Below are 13,182 nucleotides of genomic sequence, written 5' to 3' on the forward strand. Positions count from 1 at the left end.
TATGTATATAAGTGAATTTATTTGTTTCCATGGACTCTCTCGCGCTCACGTGAGGGTTTGATTTCCCAGTGTGAGTGAATAAGTCAAGCGGTTGAAACGTTAGTGAGAACAGTAAAGACCTGACTCACGCACACGCGTGTCTTATGTGGTGGAACATGAATCAAGATGGAACTGCTCTTACTCGTCTGTTTAATGTGACGGAGGACCAACTGTTCCCCATTCTGACACCGGTGTCGAGTGACAACTGTGGTGCTGAGGTGAGCTGGAATGTGTTACGTGCCGTGTGGGTGGTGTCTGTCTCTCTCGTTCCTTTTCCCAGGTGCCGCCCCTTCTTCCCCGGCTGACTCTGGCTCCAGGTGTCCCTCATCACCTACTGATGACGACCGGGGCTGCTAAATGGTGGAGTTGGGCCATTCACTGAGCGCGTGTGCCGTGGTGACAGAGATGAGGTGTTCCCTGAAAGGTTTGCTGAGCTTCCTGAGAGTTTCTTGGTTTTGTGGCCGATCGGCCTCCCGTTTGGAGTAGCTCGTGTTGTGTTGGACTTCCTTCATTTACTTTGTCAATAAAAGTGACTTTTTGTTATTTAACTTTACCGCTGCTTCCTGGGCCCCTTTGTTCCCGCCCTAATTTATCTATTGTTACCTCCCCCCATCCCCGAGCTTTTTGGGGAACGTAACAAATGTTTGAGACCAGGTTCTCTAAAAGTGAAATCTTTGAGGATCATGAGATCTGTTATCCCCCAGAGTAGCGAGCGCTTCCACACCTGAGTGGCTGCTGGGTCAAGTCCCACCCCCTACTGGCCTGGAGGACTGGTGTTGCCTCTGGTGTTGGTCCTACATGGAAGACTTCCATGACCCTGTTTCGGGGTGGCAATGTAAATAAAAACACTGTGAGAGTCCAAAAGTCTTTATTGAGGGTAGAAAAAAGTTGCACTCCAGTAAAAATGTAGAAATCTAACAAGCACACATTAATCAATCACTTCTATTGCTTATTGATGATTGACAGCAGGGCTGATGAGTTACAGGATACGGACTATTGATTACACACACACACACACTCAAGATCACTCCACTGGATCCAGGTCTAAATTTGATTCTTGATCGCTGATCGTCTCCACCACAACATGAACTTAGAGGACTGTTCGTCGAACCGGACTGTACCAGGTGTACACCTGGACTTGATGGTCCTGGATCAGCTGAGATTTAGAGAAACAAGGTCAGAGTGTTTAGTCCTTCCAACACATCACACAGGCAGCTCCAGGACCAGGTTTAGCTGGTGGGAACCAGAATCCCTCCTGCATAAAGAACAAGAGAGAAGAACAGGGTCAACAACACACACGCCATTAAAGCTGGTCTAACATGGACTGGACTAAACTAAACCAGCAGTGGGACCAGAAGATCCAGGACTGAGCCTGGTTTCTAACTGTTATCAAACTGGACTGAGCCTGGCCCTGAGGACTAGTTTGATCTGGTGCGGGAGTGTCGGGATCGGACCTCTGACCTTCCTCTTGTCGTAGACTGATCCAGCCAGAGACAAGATGAGACCCAGAACCAGTCCTGAAGCGCCAATGGTGATTTTGTTTCTCTCGGGATGGATCTGGTGGACAGGTGAGAGACAGACAACTGCATGAAAGACAGGGAGACAGCGGCATGAGAGACAGACAGACAGGTAGACAGGTGTTTACCACAGTTGGTGTAGAGAGGCTCCGTCAGGCCGGCGTCTTCCACCACACAGGAGAGCTTCCCTCCAGTCTTGCAACACAAACACATGAGTCTGAACACCTGAACCCAGCTGGACCTGGACCTGGACCTGAAACTAGACTCACCTGGGCTGGTATTACCATTCACGTTGGCCCACTCAGGTTGTAGACGCTGGAGACCAGCATGGCAGGATGGTGACCACCAGCACAGAGGGTTTCCCTGAAACACACGTTGGTCCACGTGGGCCTGTTAGTGGTTCACATTTGCTGTGTGGTTCCCAGGTACACCGACACATCTTCACACTTACACACCAAGATTTCCTGGCAGGAATCATTCAGGGGAAACTTTTCTCAGCCGCATCTACAGTTAATCCTCACCACCAGGAGGCGGCAGAGAGCCGACCTCAGTCTGGAACGCACTGGCCCGGTTATACCACACACTTGAAGGTGTTTAATCACTCGGAATATTTGATCTCTACATCATTTCTTCTCCACGCTTGTGGGGGTGGAGCCTAACCTGCCCATCACTGAGAGGCGGGGTCACTGAGGCCAGCCTCCCCCCACCGCACCACAGAAGTCAGAAATAAAGACAATCACTGTCACTCACGGGGAATTTAGAGTCTTCAACTAACGAGCATGTTTTTGGCATGCAGAGAGACGCCGAGTACCTGGAGAGAACCCACGCAGACACGGGGAGAACGTCACATTCCCGCTGCCCGAGGGATGAAACTTCTAAACCACGCGCACGTGAAATAACGAATGAAATCGCCATCATTTCTGAACATTTTTGTCAGGTCAGGTCGAGCTTTCAGGAAGTAAACAGACGGTACTACTTCCTGTTGTCTGATTGCAGGTAATTATTAATTGTTGTAGTTCTGGATTTTCTGGAGGGAGGAGAAGTTCAAGTCCCCACCCCTGAATACTGCCAACTGATAATACTAATACTACTACTACTAATAGATGCTATGCTGGGGTGAAGGATGATCTCATGGTACCTGAGTAAAAAAAAAACGATGTGAATTGTGATTTGAATCTTCAGTGTGAAGACGTGATGATGTCACAGGAACTCACCTGACTTGCTCAGAGCAGCCTGGCAGCCATCTTGGGTTCCCGTGGTCCTCCAGACTGGTGGTGGACCGGAAAAACTCCCCTGGGTGGTGATGGAAGCCTGGACCTCCTTCAGCACAGTGGAGTCAGACAAGGAGTCGTCCTGTAAGACAAAAAACTGGACAGCACTGAAAAGAGAAGACTGATCAGTGTGTGGATGAGCGCCCAGGGTATTGATCGGTGTGTGGATGAGCGCCCAGGGTATTGATCGGTGTGTGGATGAGCGCCCAGGGTATTGTTCAGTGTGTGGATGAGCGCCCAGGGTATTGATCGGTGTGTGGATGAGCGCCCAGGGTATTGATCGGTGTGTGGATGAGCGCCCAGGGTATTGATCGGTGTGTGGATGAGCGCCCAGGGTATTGATCGGTGTGTGGATGAGCGCCCAGGGTATTGATCGGTGTGTGGATGAGCGCCCAGGGTATTGATCGGTGTGTGGATGAGCGCCCAGGGTATTGATCGGTGTGTGGATGAGCGCCCAGGGTATTGATCGGTGTGTGGATGAGCGCCCAGGGTATTGATCGGTGTGTGGATGAGCGCCCAGGGTATTGATCGGTGTGTGGATGAGCGCCCAGGGTATTGATCGGTGTGTGGATGAGCGCCCAGGGTATTGATCGGTGTGTGGATGAGCGCCCAGGGTATTGATCGGTGTGTGGATGAGCGCCCAGGGTATTGATCGGTGTGTGGATGAGCGCCCAGGGTATTGATCAGTGTGTGGATGAGCGCCCAGGGTATTGATCAGTGTGTGGATGAGCGCCCAGGGTATTGATCAGTGTGTGGATGAGCGCCCAGGGTATTGATCGGTGTGTGGATGAGCGCCCAGGGTATTGATCAGTGTACATTACAGTAAAAAAAAAAATCAGATGAACAATGAGTGTATTGATGATGTGATCAGACCATAGATCAGTGTATGGATCACCAGAATAGAGATCATCCAAGTACAGACTGGATCATCAGCGTCGAGATCGGAATAGAGATCAGTGGATCAATAAGCTTGTCAGAGTATGGATGAGCATACAGAATCAGATCAAAATATAGATCAGTGTATGAAATCAGATAATCAGTATAGATCATCTGTGTATAAATGAGATAATCAGAGTATAAATTCAGAGTATTGATCCCTAGGGTTTAGATCAGATCATAAGAGTATAGATCTTCAGAGTACAGATAATCAGTATCAGAACAGATCGGAGAGTAAAGCTCATCAGTGTATAGAACATATGATTATAGATCAGTGTACACATAAAATTTTATATATATCAGTTTAAATCAGAGTTTAGATGCAAGCATGTATCATATCAGAGTACAGATCAGAACGTCAGTATACATCATCAGAATATAGATGAGATCATCAGACCAGAGCTCAGAAGCATTTGTGTCAGATAATCAGAGTACAGATCATCAGAACAGATGGGAGAGTAAGATCAGTGTATTAGTACATCAGAGTACAGATCAGTTCAGAGTATAGATCATAAAAATCAGTTCATCAGAGTACAGATCAGTGTACACCAAGTATATATCAGTTTAAATAATCAGTTTAGATTAAAGTATATATGGTATCAGAGTATAGATCAGAACATCTGTATGGATATTTAGTGTACAATGATACAAAAAGTATCAATGTAAAAGAGTACAGATCAGCTTTTAGATCCTAATTGTTTAAATCAGAATAGAGAGCAGAGATCATGAGATAGTAAGAGTATATATCATCAGAACATAGATCAGAAAATCATCAGAGTAGAAATTATGAGTGTATTGATCAGAACATCAGAGTACAAATCAGAGTATTGAGCATTAGAGGATAGATAATCAGCAAATATGTCAGAGTACAACTAATCATAGTACAGATAAGAGTATCGATCAGAACATCAGAGTAGAGGTAATTTGATACTCAGAGTTTAGGTCAAAGTATACATCATACAGGATTATAGATCATCAGAACACAGATCAGAGTAAAGAGCATCAGAGTAAAGATCAGCAGCTTATAGATCCCATCAGAGTTTAGATCATGAAAAATCAGAATAGATCAGAGTATTGATCTTCAGAGTATGAATCCTCACAGTATAGATAACCAGAATACAGAGCAAAGAATATATATCAAATCAGTTTAGATCTTCAGAATACAGTTCAGTGTATATACACATCACAGTATTATCATCTTAGTTTAGATCAGATCATAGAGAGTAAAGCTCATCATATGGAAAATCAGTATAGGTCATCAATGTATAGATCAGATCATTAGAGAGTAAAGAGTAAAGCCCATCATATAGAAAATCAGAGTATAGATCATATAATTATAGATCATAACAGAGTATAGATCATCAGAACTGAGATCAAAACTCATGAATGTATAGATCAGATCACAGAATATAGATAATCTTTGTATAGATCAGAACAGTGTAGATCATCAATGTATGTATGAATCAGAACGTAAAGAGTAAAGCTCATATAGAAAATCAGGGTATAGATCATCAATGTATAGATGAGGTCATAGAGTATGGATCATCAGAACATAGAGAGTAAAGCTCATGTAGAAAATCAGAGTGTAGGTCATCAATGTATAGATCAGAACACAGTAAATATCACTCATATACAAAATCAGTATAGATCATTAATGTATTGATCATATAATTATAGATCATCAATGTATAGATCATCAGAACACAGTAAAGCTCATGTCAAAAAATCAGTATGGAGAGAGTAAAACTCATGAATGTATAGATCAGATCACAGAGTATAGATAAACTTTGTATAGATCAGAAAAGTGTAGATCATCAATGTATAAATCAGAACGTAAAGAGTAAAGCTCAACAATAGAAAACCAGAGTATAGGTCATCAACGTATTGATCATATAATTATAGATCATCAATGTATAGATCAGAACATAGAGTATAGATCATCAGAACATAGAGAGTAAAGCTCATCATATAGAAAATCAGAGTATAGATCAGATTAGAACATAGAGTTGAGCCAATCATATAGAAAATCAGAGTATAGATCATAATTATAGATCATAACAGAGTATAGATCATCAGAACAGAGATCAAAACTCATGAATGTATAGATCAGATCACAGAGTATAGATCATCTTTGTATAGATCAGAACGTAAAGAGTAAAGCTCATATAGAAAATCAGGGTATAGATCATCAACGTATAGATGAGATCATAGAGTATGGATCATCAGAACATAGAGAGTGAAGCTCATATAAATAATCAGGGTATAGATAACGTATAAATGTTAAAAGAGTACAGATCATCAGAACATAGATCAGAAAATCATCAGAGTATAAATTATGAGAGTACTGATCAGAACATCAGAGTAGAGGTAATTTGATACTCAGAGTTTAGGTCAAAGTATACATCATACAGGATTATAGATCATCAGAACATAGATCAGAGTAAAGAGCATCAGAGTAAAGATCAGCAGCGTATAGATCCCATCAGAGTTTAGATCATGAAAAATCAGAATAGATCCGAATATTGATCTTCAGAGTATGAATCCTCACAGTATAGATAACCAGAATACAGATCAGAGTATAGAGCAAAGAATATATATCATAAATCAGTTTAGATTTTCAGAATACAGTTCAGTGTATATACACTACAGTATTATCATCTTAGTTTAGATCAGATCATAGAGAGTAAAGCTCATCATATGGAAAATCAGAGTATAGGTCATCAATGGAAAATAGAAAACCAGAGTATAGGTCATCAATGTATTGATCATATAATTATTAGATCATCAATGTATAGGTCAGAACATTGGGTATAGATTATCAGAACAGAGATCAAAACTCATGAATGTATAGATCAGATCACAGAGTATAGATAATCTTTGTACAGATCAGAAAAGTGTAGATCATCAATGTATAGATCAGAACGTAAAGAGTAAAGCTCATATAGAAAATCAGGGTATAGATCATGCACGTATAGATGAGATCATAGAGTATGGATCATCAGAACATAGAGAGTAAAGCTCATGTAGAAAATCAGAGTGTAGGTCATCAATGTATAGATCAGAACACAGTAAATATCATCATCCTCATATCGAAAATCAGAGTATAGATCAGATCATTAGCCTATAGAGTTAAGCCCATCATATAGAAAATCAGAGTATAGATCATTAATGTATTGATCATATAATTATAGATCATCAGAACACAGTAAAGCTCATCATGTCGAAAAATCAGTATGGAGAGAGTAAAACTCATGAATGTATATATCAGATCACAGAGTATAGATAAACTTTGTATAGATCAGAAAAGTGTAGATCATCAATGTATAAATCAGAACGTAAAGAGTAAAGCTCATCAATAGAAAACCAGAGTATAGGTCATCAACGTATTGATCATATAATTATAGATCATCAATGTAGAGATCATCATAACATAGATCATCAGAACATAGAGAGTGAAGCTCATCCCATAGAAAATCCGGGTATAGATAACGTATAGATGATAATAAGAGTATAGATCAGAAAATCATCAGAGTAGAAATTATGAGTGTATTGATCAGAACATCAGAGTACAAATCAGAGTATTGAGCATTGGAGGTTAGATAATCAGCATATATGTCAGAGTACAACTAATCATTGTACAGATAAGAGTATCGATCAGAACATCAGAGTAGAGGTAATTTGATACTCAGAGTTTAGGTCAAAGTATACATCATACAGGATTATAGATCATCAGAACATAGATCAGAGTAAAAAGCATCAGAGTAAAGATCATCAGCTTATAGATCCCATCAGAGTTTAGATCATGAAAAATCAGAATAGATCGGAGTATTGATCTTCAGAGTATGAATCCTCACAGTATAGATAACCAGAATACAGAGCAAAGAATATATATCATAAATCAGTTTAGATCTTCAGAATACAGTTCAGTGTATATACACCACAGTATAATCATCTTAGTTTAGATCAGATCATAGAGAGTAAAGCTCATCATATAGAAAATCAGAGTATAGGTCATCAATGTATAGATCAGATCATAGAGTATGGATCATCAGAACAGAGAGTAAAGCTCATCATAAAGAAAATCAGAGTATAGATCAGATCATTAGAACATAGAGAGTAAAGAGAGTAAAGCCCATCATATAGAAAATCAGAGTATAGATCATATAATTATAGATCATAACAGAGTATAGATCATCAGAACAGAGATCAAAACTCATGAATGTATAGATAAGATCACAGAATATAGATCATCTTTGTATCGATCAGAACAGTGTAGATCATCAATGTATGTATCAGAACGTAAAGAGTAAAGCTCATATAGAAAATCAGGGTATAGATCATCAACATATAGATGAGGTCATAGAGTATGGATCATCAGAACATAGAGAGTGAAGCTCATGTAGAAAATCAGGGTATAGATAACGTATAGATGATAATAAGAGTATATATCATCAGAACATAGATCAGAAAATCATCAGAGTAGAAATTATGAGTGTATTGATCAGAACATCAGAGTACAAATCAGAGTATTGAGCATTAGAGGATAGATAATCAGCATATATGTCAGAGTACAGCTCATCATAGTGTAGATAAGAGTATTGATCAGAACATCAGAGTAGAGGTAATTTGATACTCAGAGTTTAGGTCAAAGTATACATCATACAGGATTATAGATCATCAGAACACAGATCAGAGTAAAGAGCGTCAGAGTAAAGATCATCAGCGGATAGATCCCATCAGAGTTTAGATCATGAAAAATCAGAATAGATCCGAATATTGATCTTCAGAGTATGAATCCTCACAGGATAGATAACCAGAATACAGATCAGAGTATAGAGCAAGGAATATATATCATAAATCAGTTTAGATCTTCAGAATACAGTTCAGTGTATATACACCACAGTATTATCATCTTAGTTTAGATCAGATCATAGAGAGTAAAGCTCATCATATAGAAAATCAGAGTATAGGTCATCAATGTATAGATCAGATCATTAGAGAGTAAAGAGAGTAAAGCCCATCATATAGAAAATCAGAGTATAGATCATATAATTATAGATCATAACAGAGTATAGATCATCAGAACAGAGATCAAAACTCATGAATGTACAGATCAGATCACAGAATATAGATAATCTTTGTATAGATCAGAACAGTGTAGATCATCAATGTATGTATGAATCAGAACGTAAAGAGTAAAGCTCATATAGAAAATCAGGGTATAGATCATCAACGTATAGATGAGGTCATAGAGTATGGCTCATCAGAACATAGAGAGTAAAGCTCATGTAGAAAATCAGAGTGTAGGTCATCAATGTATAGATCAGAACACAGTAAATATCATCATCCTCATATCGAAAATCAGAGTATAGATCAGATCATTCGCCTATAGAGTTAAGCCCATCATATAGAAAATCAGAGTATAGATCATTAATGTATTGATCATATAATTATAGATCATCAATGTATAGATCATCAGAACACAGTAAAGCTCATCATGTCGAAAAATCAGTATGGAGAGAGTAAAACTCATGAATGTATAGATAATCTTTGTATAGATCAGAAAAGTGTAGATCATCAATGTATAAATCAGAACGTAAAGAGTAAAGCTCATCAATAGAAAACCAGAGTATAGGTCATCAACGTATTGATCATATAATTATAGATCATCAATGAATAGATCAGAACATAGAGTGTAGATCATCAGAACCTAGAGAGTGAAGCTCATCCCATAGAAAATCAGGGTATAGATAACGTATAGATGATAATAAGAGTATAGATCAGAAAATCATCAGAGTAGAAATTATGAGTGTATTGATCAGAACATCAGAGTACAAATCAGAGTATTGAGCATTGGAGGATAGATAATCAGCATATATGTCAGAGTACAACTAATCATAGTATAGATAAGAGTATCGATCAGAACATCAGAGTAGAGGTAATTTGATACTCAGAGTTTAGGTCAAAGTATACATCATACAGGATTATAGATCATCAGAACACAGATCAGAGTAAAGAGCATCAGAGTAAAGATCATCAGCGTATAGATCCCATCAGAGTTTAGATCATGAAAAATCAGAATAGATCAGAGTACTGATCTTCAGAGTATGAATCCTCACAGTATAGATAACCAGAATACAGATCAGAGTATAGAGCAAAGAATATATATCATAAATCAGTTTAGATCTTCAGAATACAGTTCAGTGTATATACACACCACAGTATTATCATCTTAGTTTAGATCAGATCATAGAGAGTAAAGCTCATCATATGGAAAATCAGTATAGGTCATCAATGTATAGAGCAGATCATTAGAGAGTAAAGAGAGTAAAGCCCATCATATAGAAAATCAGAGTATAGATCATATAATTATAGATCATAACAGAGTATAGATCATCAGAACTGAGATCAAAACTCATGAATGTATAGATCAGATCACAGAATATAGATAATCTTTGTATAAATCAGAACAGTGTAGATCATCAATGTATGTATGAATCAGAACGTAAAGAGTAAAGCTCATATAGAAAATCAGGGTATAGATCATCAACGTATAGATGAGGTCATAGAGTATGGCTCATCAGAACATAGAGAGTAAAGCTCATGTAGAAAATCAGAGTGTAGGTCATCAATGTATAGATCAGAACACAGTAAATATCACTCATATACAAAATCAGTATAGATCATTAATGTATTGATCATATAATTATAGATCATCAATGTATAGATCAGAACATTGGGTATAGATTATCAGAACAGAGATCAAAACTCATGAATGTATAGATCAGATCACAGAGTATAGATAATCTTTGTATAAATCAGAAGAGTGTAGATCATCAATGTAAAGATCAGAACGTAAAGAGTTAAGCTCATATAGAAAATCAGGGTATGGATCATCAACGTATAGATGAGATAATAGAGTATGGATCATCAGAACGTAGAGAGTAAAGCTCATCATGTAGAAAATCAGCGTGTAGGTCATCAATGTATAGATCAGAACACAGTAAATATCATCATACTTATATAGAAAATCAGAGTATAGATCATAAATGTATTGATCATATAATTATAGATCATCAAAACACAGTAAAGCTCATCATTATGTAGAAAAATCAGTATGGAGAGAGTAAAACTCATGAATGTATAGATCAGATCACAGAGTATAGATAATCTTTGTATAGATCAGAAAAGTGTAGATCATCAATGTATAAATCAGAACGTAAAGAGTAAAGCTCATCAATAGAAAACCAGAGTATAGGTCATCAACGTATTGATCATATAATTATAGATCATCAATGTATAGATCAGAACACAGTAAAGCTCATCATGTAGAAAATCAGTATAGATCATCAATGTATAGATCAGATCAGCAGAACATAGAGAGTGAAGCTCATCATAAAGAAAATCAGAGTATAGTTCATCAATGTATAGATCAGAACACAGTAAAGGTCATCTTATAGAAAATCACAGTATAGGTCATCTCAGTATAGATCAGATCGCAAAGTATAGATAATCTTTGTACAGATCAGAACAGTGTAGATCAGATCATAGAGAGTAAAGCTCATTATACAGAAAATCAGGGTATAGATCAATGCATCGATCAGCCCATCATATAGAAAAGAGTATAGATAAACGTATTGATCATATAATTATAGATCAATGTATAGATCAGAACCTGGGTATAGATCATCAGAACATAGAGAGTGAAGCTCATAAAGAAAAGCAGAGTATAGATCAATGTATTGATCAGATCATAGAGTATGGATCATCAGAACATAGAGATTAAAGCTCATCATATAGAAAATCATCAGCGTATAGATCAGAGCATAGAGTAAAGCTCATCATATAGAAAATCATCAGCGTATAGATCAGAGCATAGAGTAAAGCTCATCATATAGAAAATCATCAGCATATAGATCAGAGCATAGAGAGTAAAGCTCATCATATAGAAAATCATCAGCGTATACATCAGATCATAGCGTATAGATCAGAGCATAGAGTAAAGCTCATCATATAGAAAATCATCAGCATATAGATCAGAGCATAGAGTAAAGCTCATCATATAGAAAATCATCAGCGTATAAATCAGAGCATAGAGAGTAAAGCTCATCATATAGAAAATCATCAGCATATAGATCAGAGCATAGAGTAAAGCTCATCATATAGAAAATCATCAGCATATAGATCAGAGCATAGAGTAAAGCTCATCATATAGAAAATCATCAGCATATAGATCAGAGCATAGAGTAAAGCTCATCATATAGAAAGTCATCAGCATATAGATCAGAGCATAGAGAGTAAAGCTCATCATATAGAAAATCATCAGCGTATACATCAGATCATAGCGTATAGATCAGAGCATAGAGTAAAGCTCATCATATAGAAAATCATCAGCATATAGATCAGAGCATAGAGTAAAGCTCATCATATAGAAAGTCATCAGCATATAGATCGGAGCATAGAGAGTAAAGCTCATCATATAGAAAGTCATCAGCATATAGATCAGAGCATAGAGAGTAAAGCTCATCATATAGAAAATCATCAGCATATAGATCAGAGCATAGAGAGTAAAGCTCATCATATAGAAAATCATCAGCATATAGATCAGAGCATAGAGAGTAAAGCTCATCATATAGAAAATCATCAGCGTATACATCAGATCATAGCGTATAGATCGGAGCATAGAGAGTAAAGCTCATGGAAAATCATCAGCGTATAGATCAGATCATAGCGTATAGATCAGAGCATAGAGAGTAAAGCTCATCATATAGAAAGTCATCAGCATATAGATCAGAGCATAGAGAGTAAAGCTCATCATATGGAAAATCATCAGCATATAGATCAGAGCATAGAGAGTAAAGCTCATCATATGGAAAATCATCAGCATATAGATCAGAGCATAGAGAGTAAAGCTCATCATATAGAAAATCATCAGCGTATACATCAGATCATAGCGTATAGATCGGAGCATAGAGAGTAAAGCTCATGGAAAATCATCAGCGTATAGATCAGATCATAGCGTATAGATCAGAGCATAGAGAGTAAAGCTCATTATATAGAAAGTCATCAGCATATAGATCAGAGCATAGAGAGTAAAGCTCATCATATGGAAAATCATCAGCATATAGATCAGAGCATAGAGAGTAAAGCTCATCATATAGAAAATCATCAGCATATAGATCAGAGCATAGAGAGTAAAGCTCATCATATAGAAAATCATCAGCGTATACATCAGATCATAGCGTATAGATCGGAGCATAGAGAGTAAAGCTCATGGAAAATCATCAGCGTATAGATCAGATCATAGCGTATAGATCAGAGCATAGAGAGTAAAGCTCATTATATAGAAAGTCATCAGCATATAGATCAGAGCATAGAGAGTAAAGCTCATCATATGGAAAATCATCAGCATATAGATC

At 37.6% G+C, this 13,182-nt stretch overlaps 1 long non-coding RNA gene across 1 annotated transcript; it reads right to left on the reverse strand.

Moving 5' to 3' along the window:
- Positions 1-910: 910 nt before the first annotated feature.
- On the reverse strand, positions 911-11,793 carry LOC147262612 (uncharacterized). Its single transcript, XR_015112432.1, has 5 exons — positions 2,771-11,793; positions 1,826-1,919; positions 1,685-1,751; positions 1,501-1,596; positions 911-1,294 (listed from the first exon to the last, which is right to left on the reverse strand). It is a non-coding gene; the product is annotated as an uncharacterized LOC147262612 (long non-coding RNA).
- Positions 11,794-13,182: the final 1,389 nt, after the last annotated feature.

This window comes from Aulostomus chinensis, chromosome 4 (assembly GCF_037954235.1).
Source record: "Aulostomus chinensis isolate RoL2024-O1b breed Wild chromosome 4, RoL_Achi_v1.0, whole genome shotgun sequence".
Taxonomy (NCBI): domain Eukaryota; kingdom Metazoa; phylum Chordata; class Actinopteri; order Syngnathiformes; family Aulostomidae; genus Aulostomus; species Aulostomus chinensis.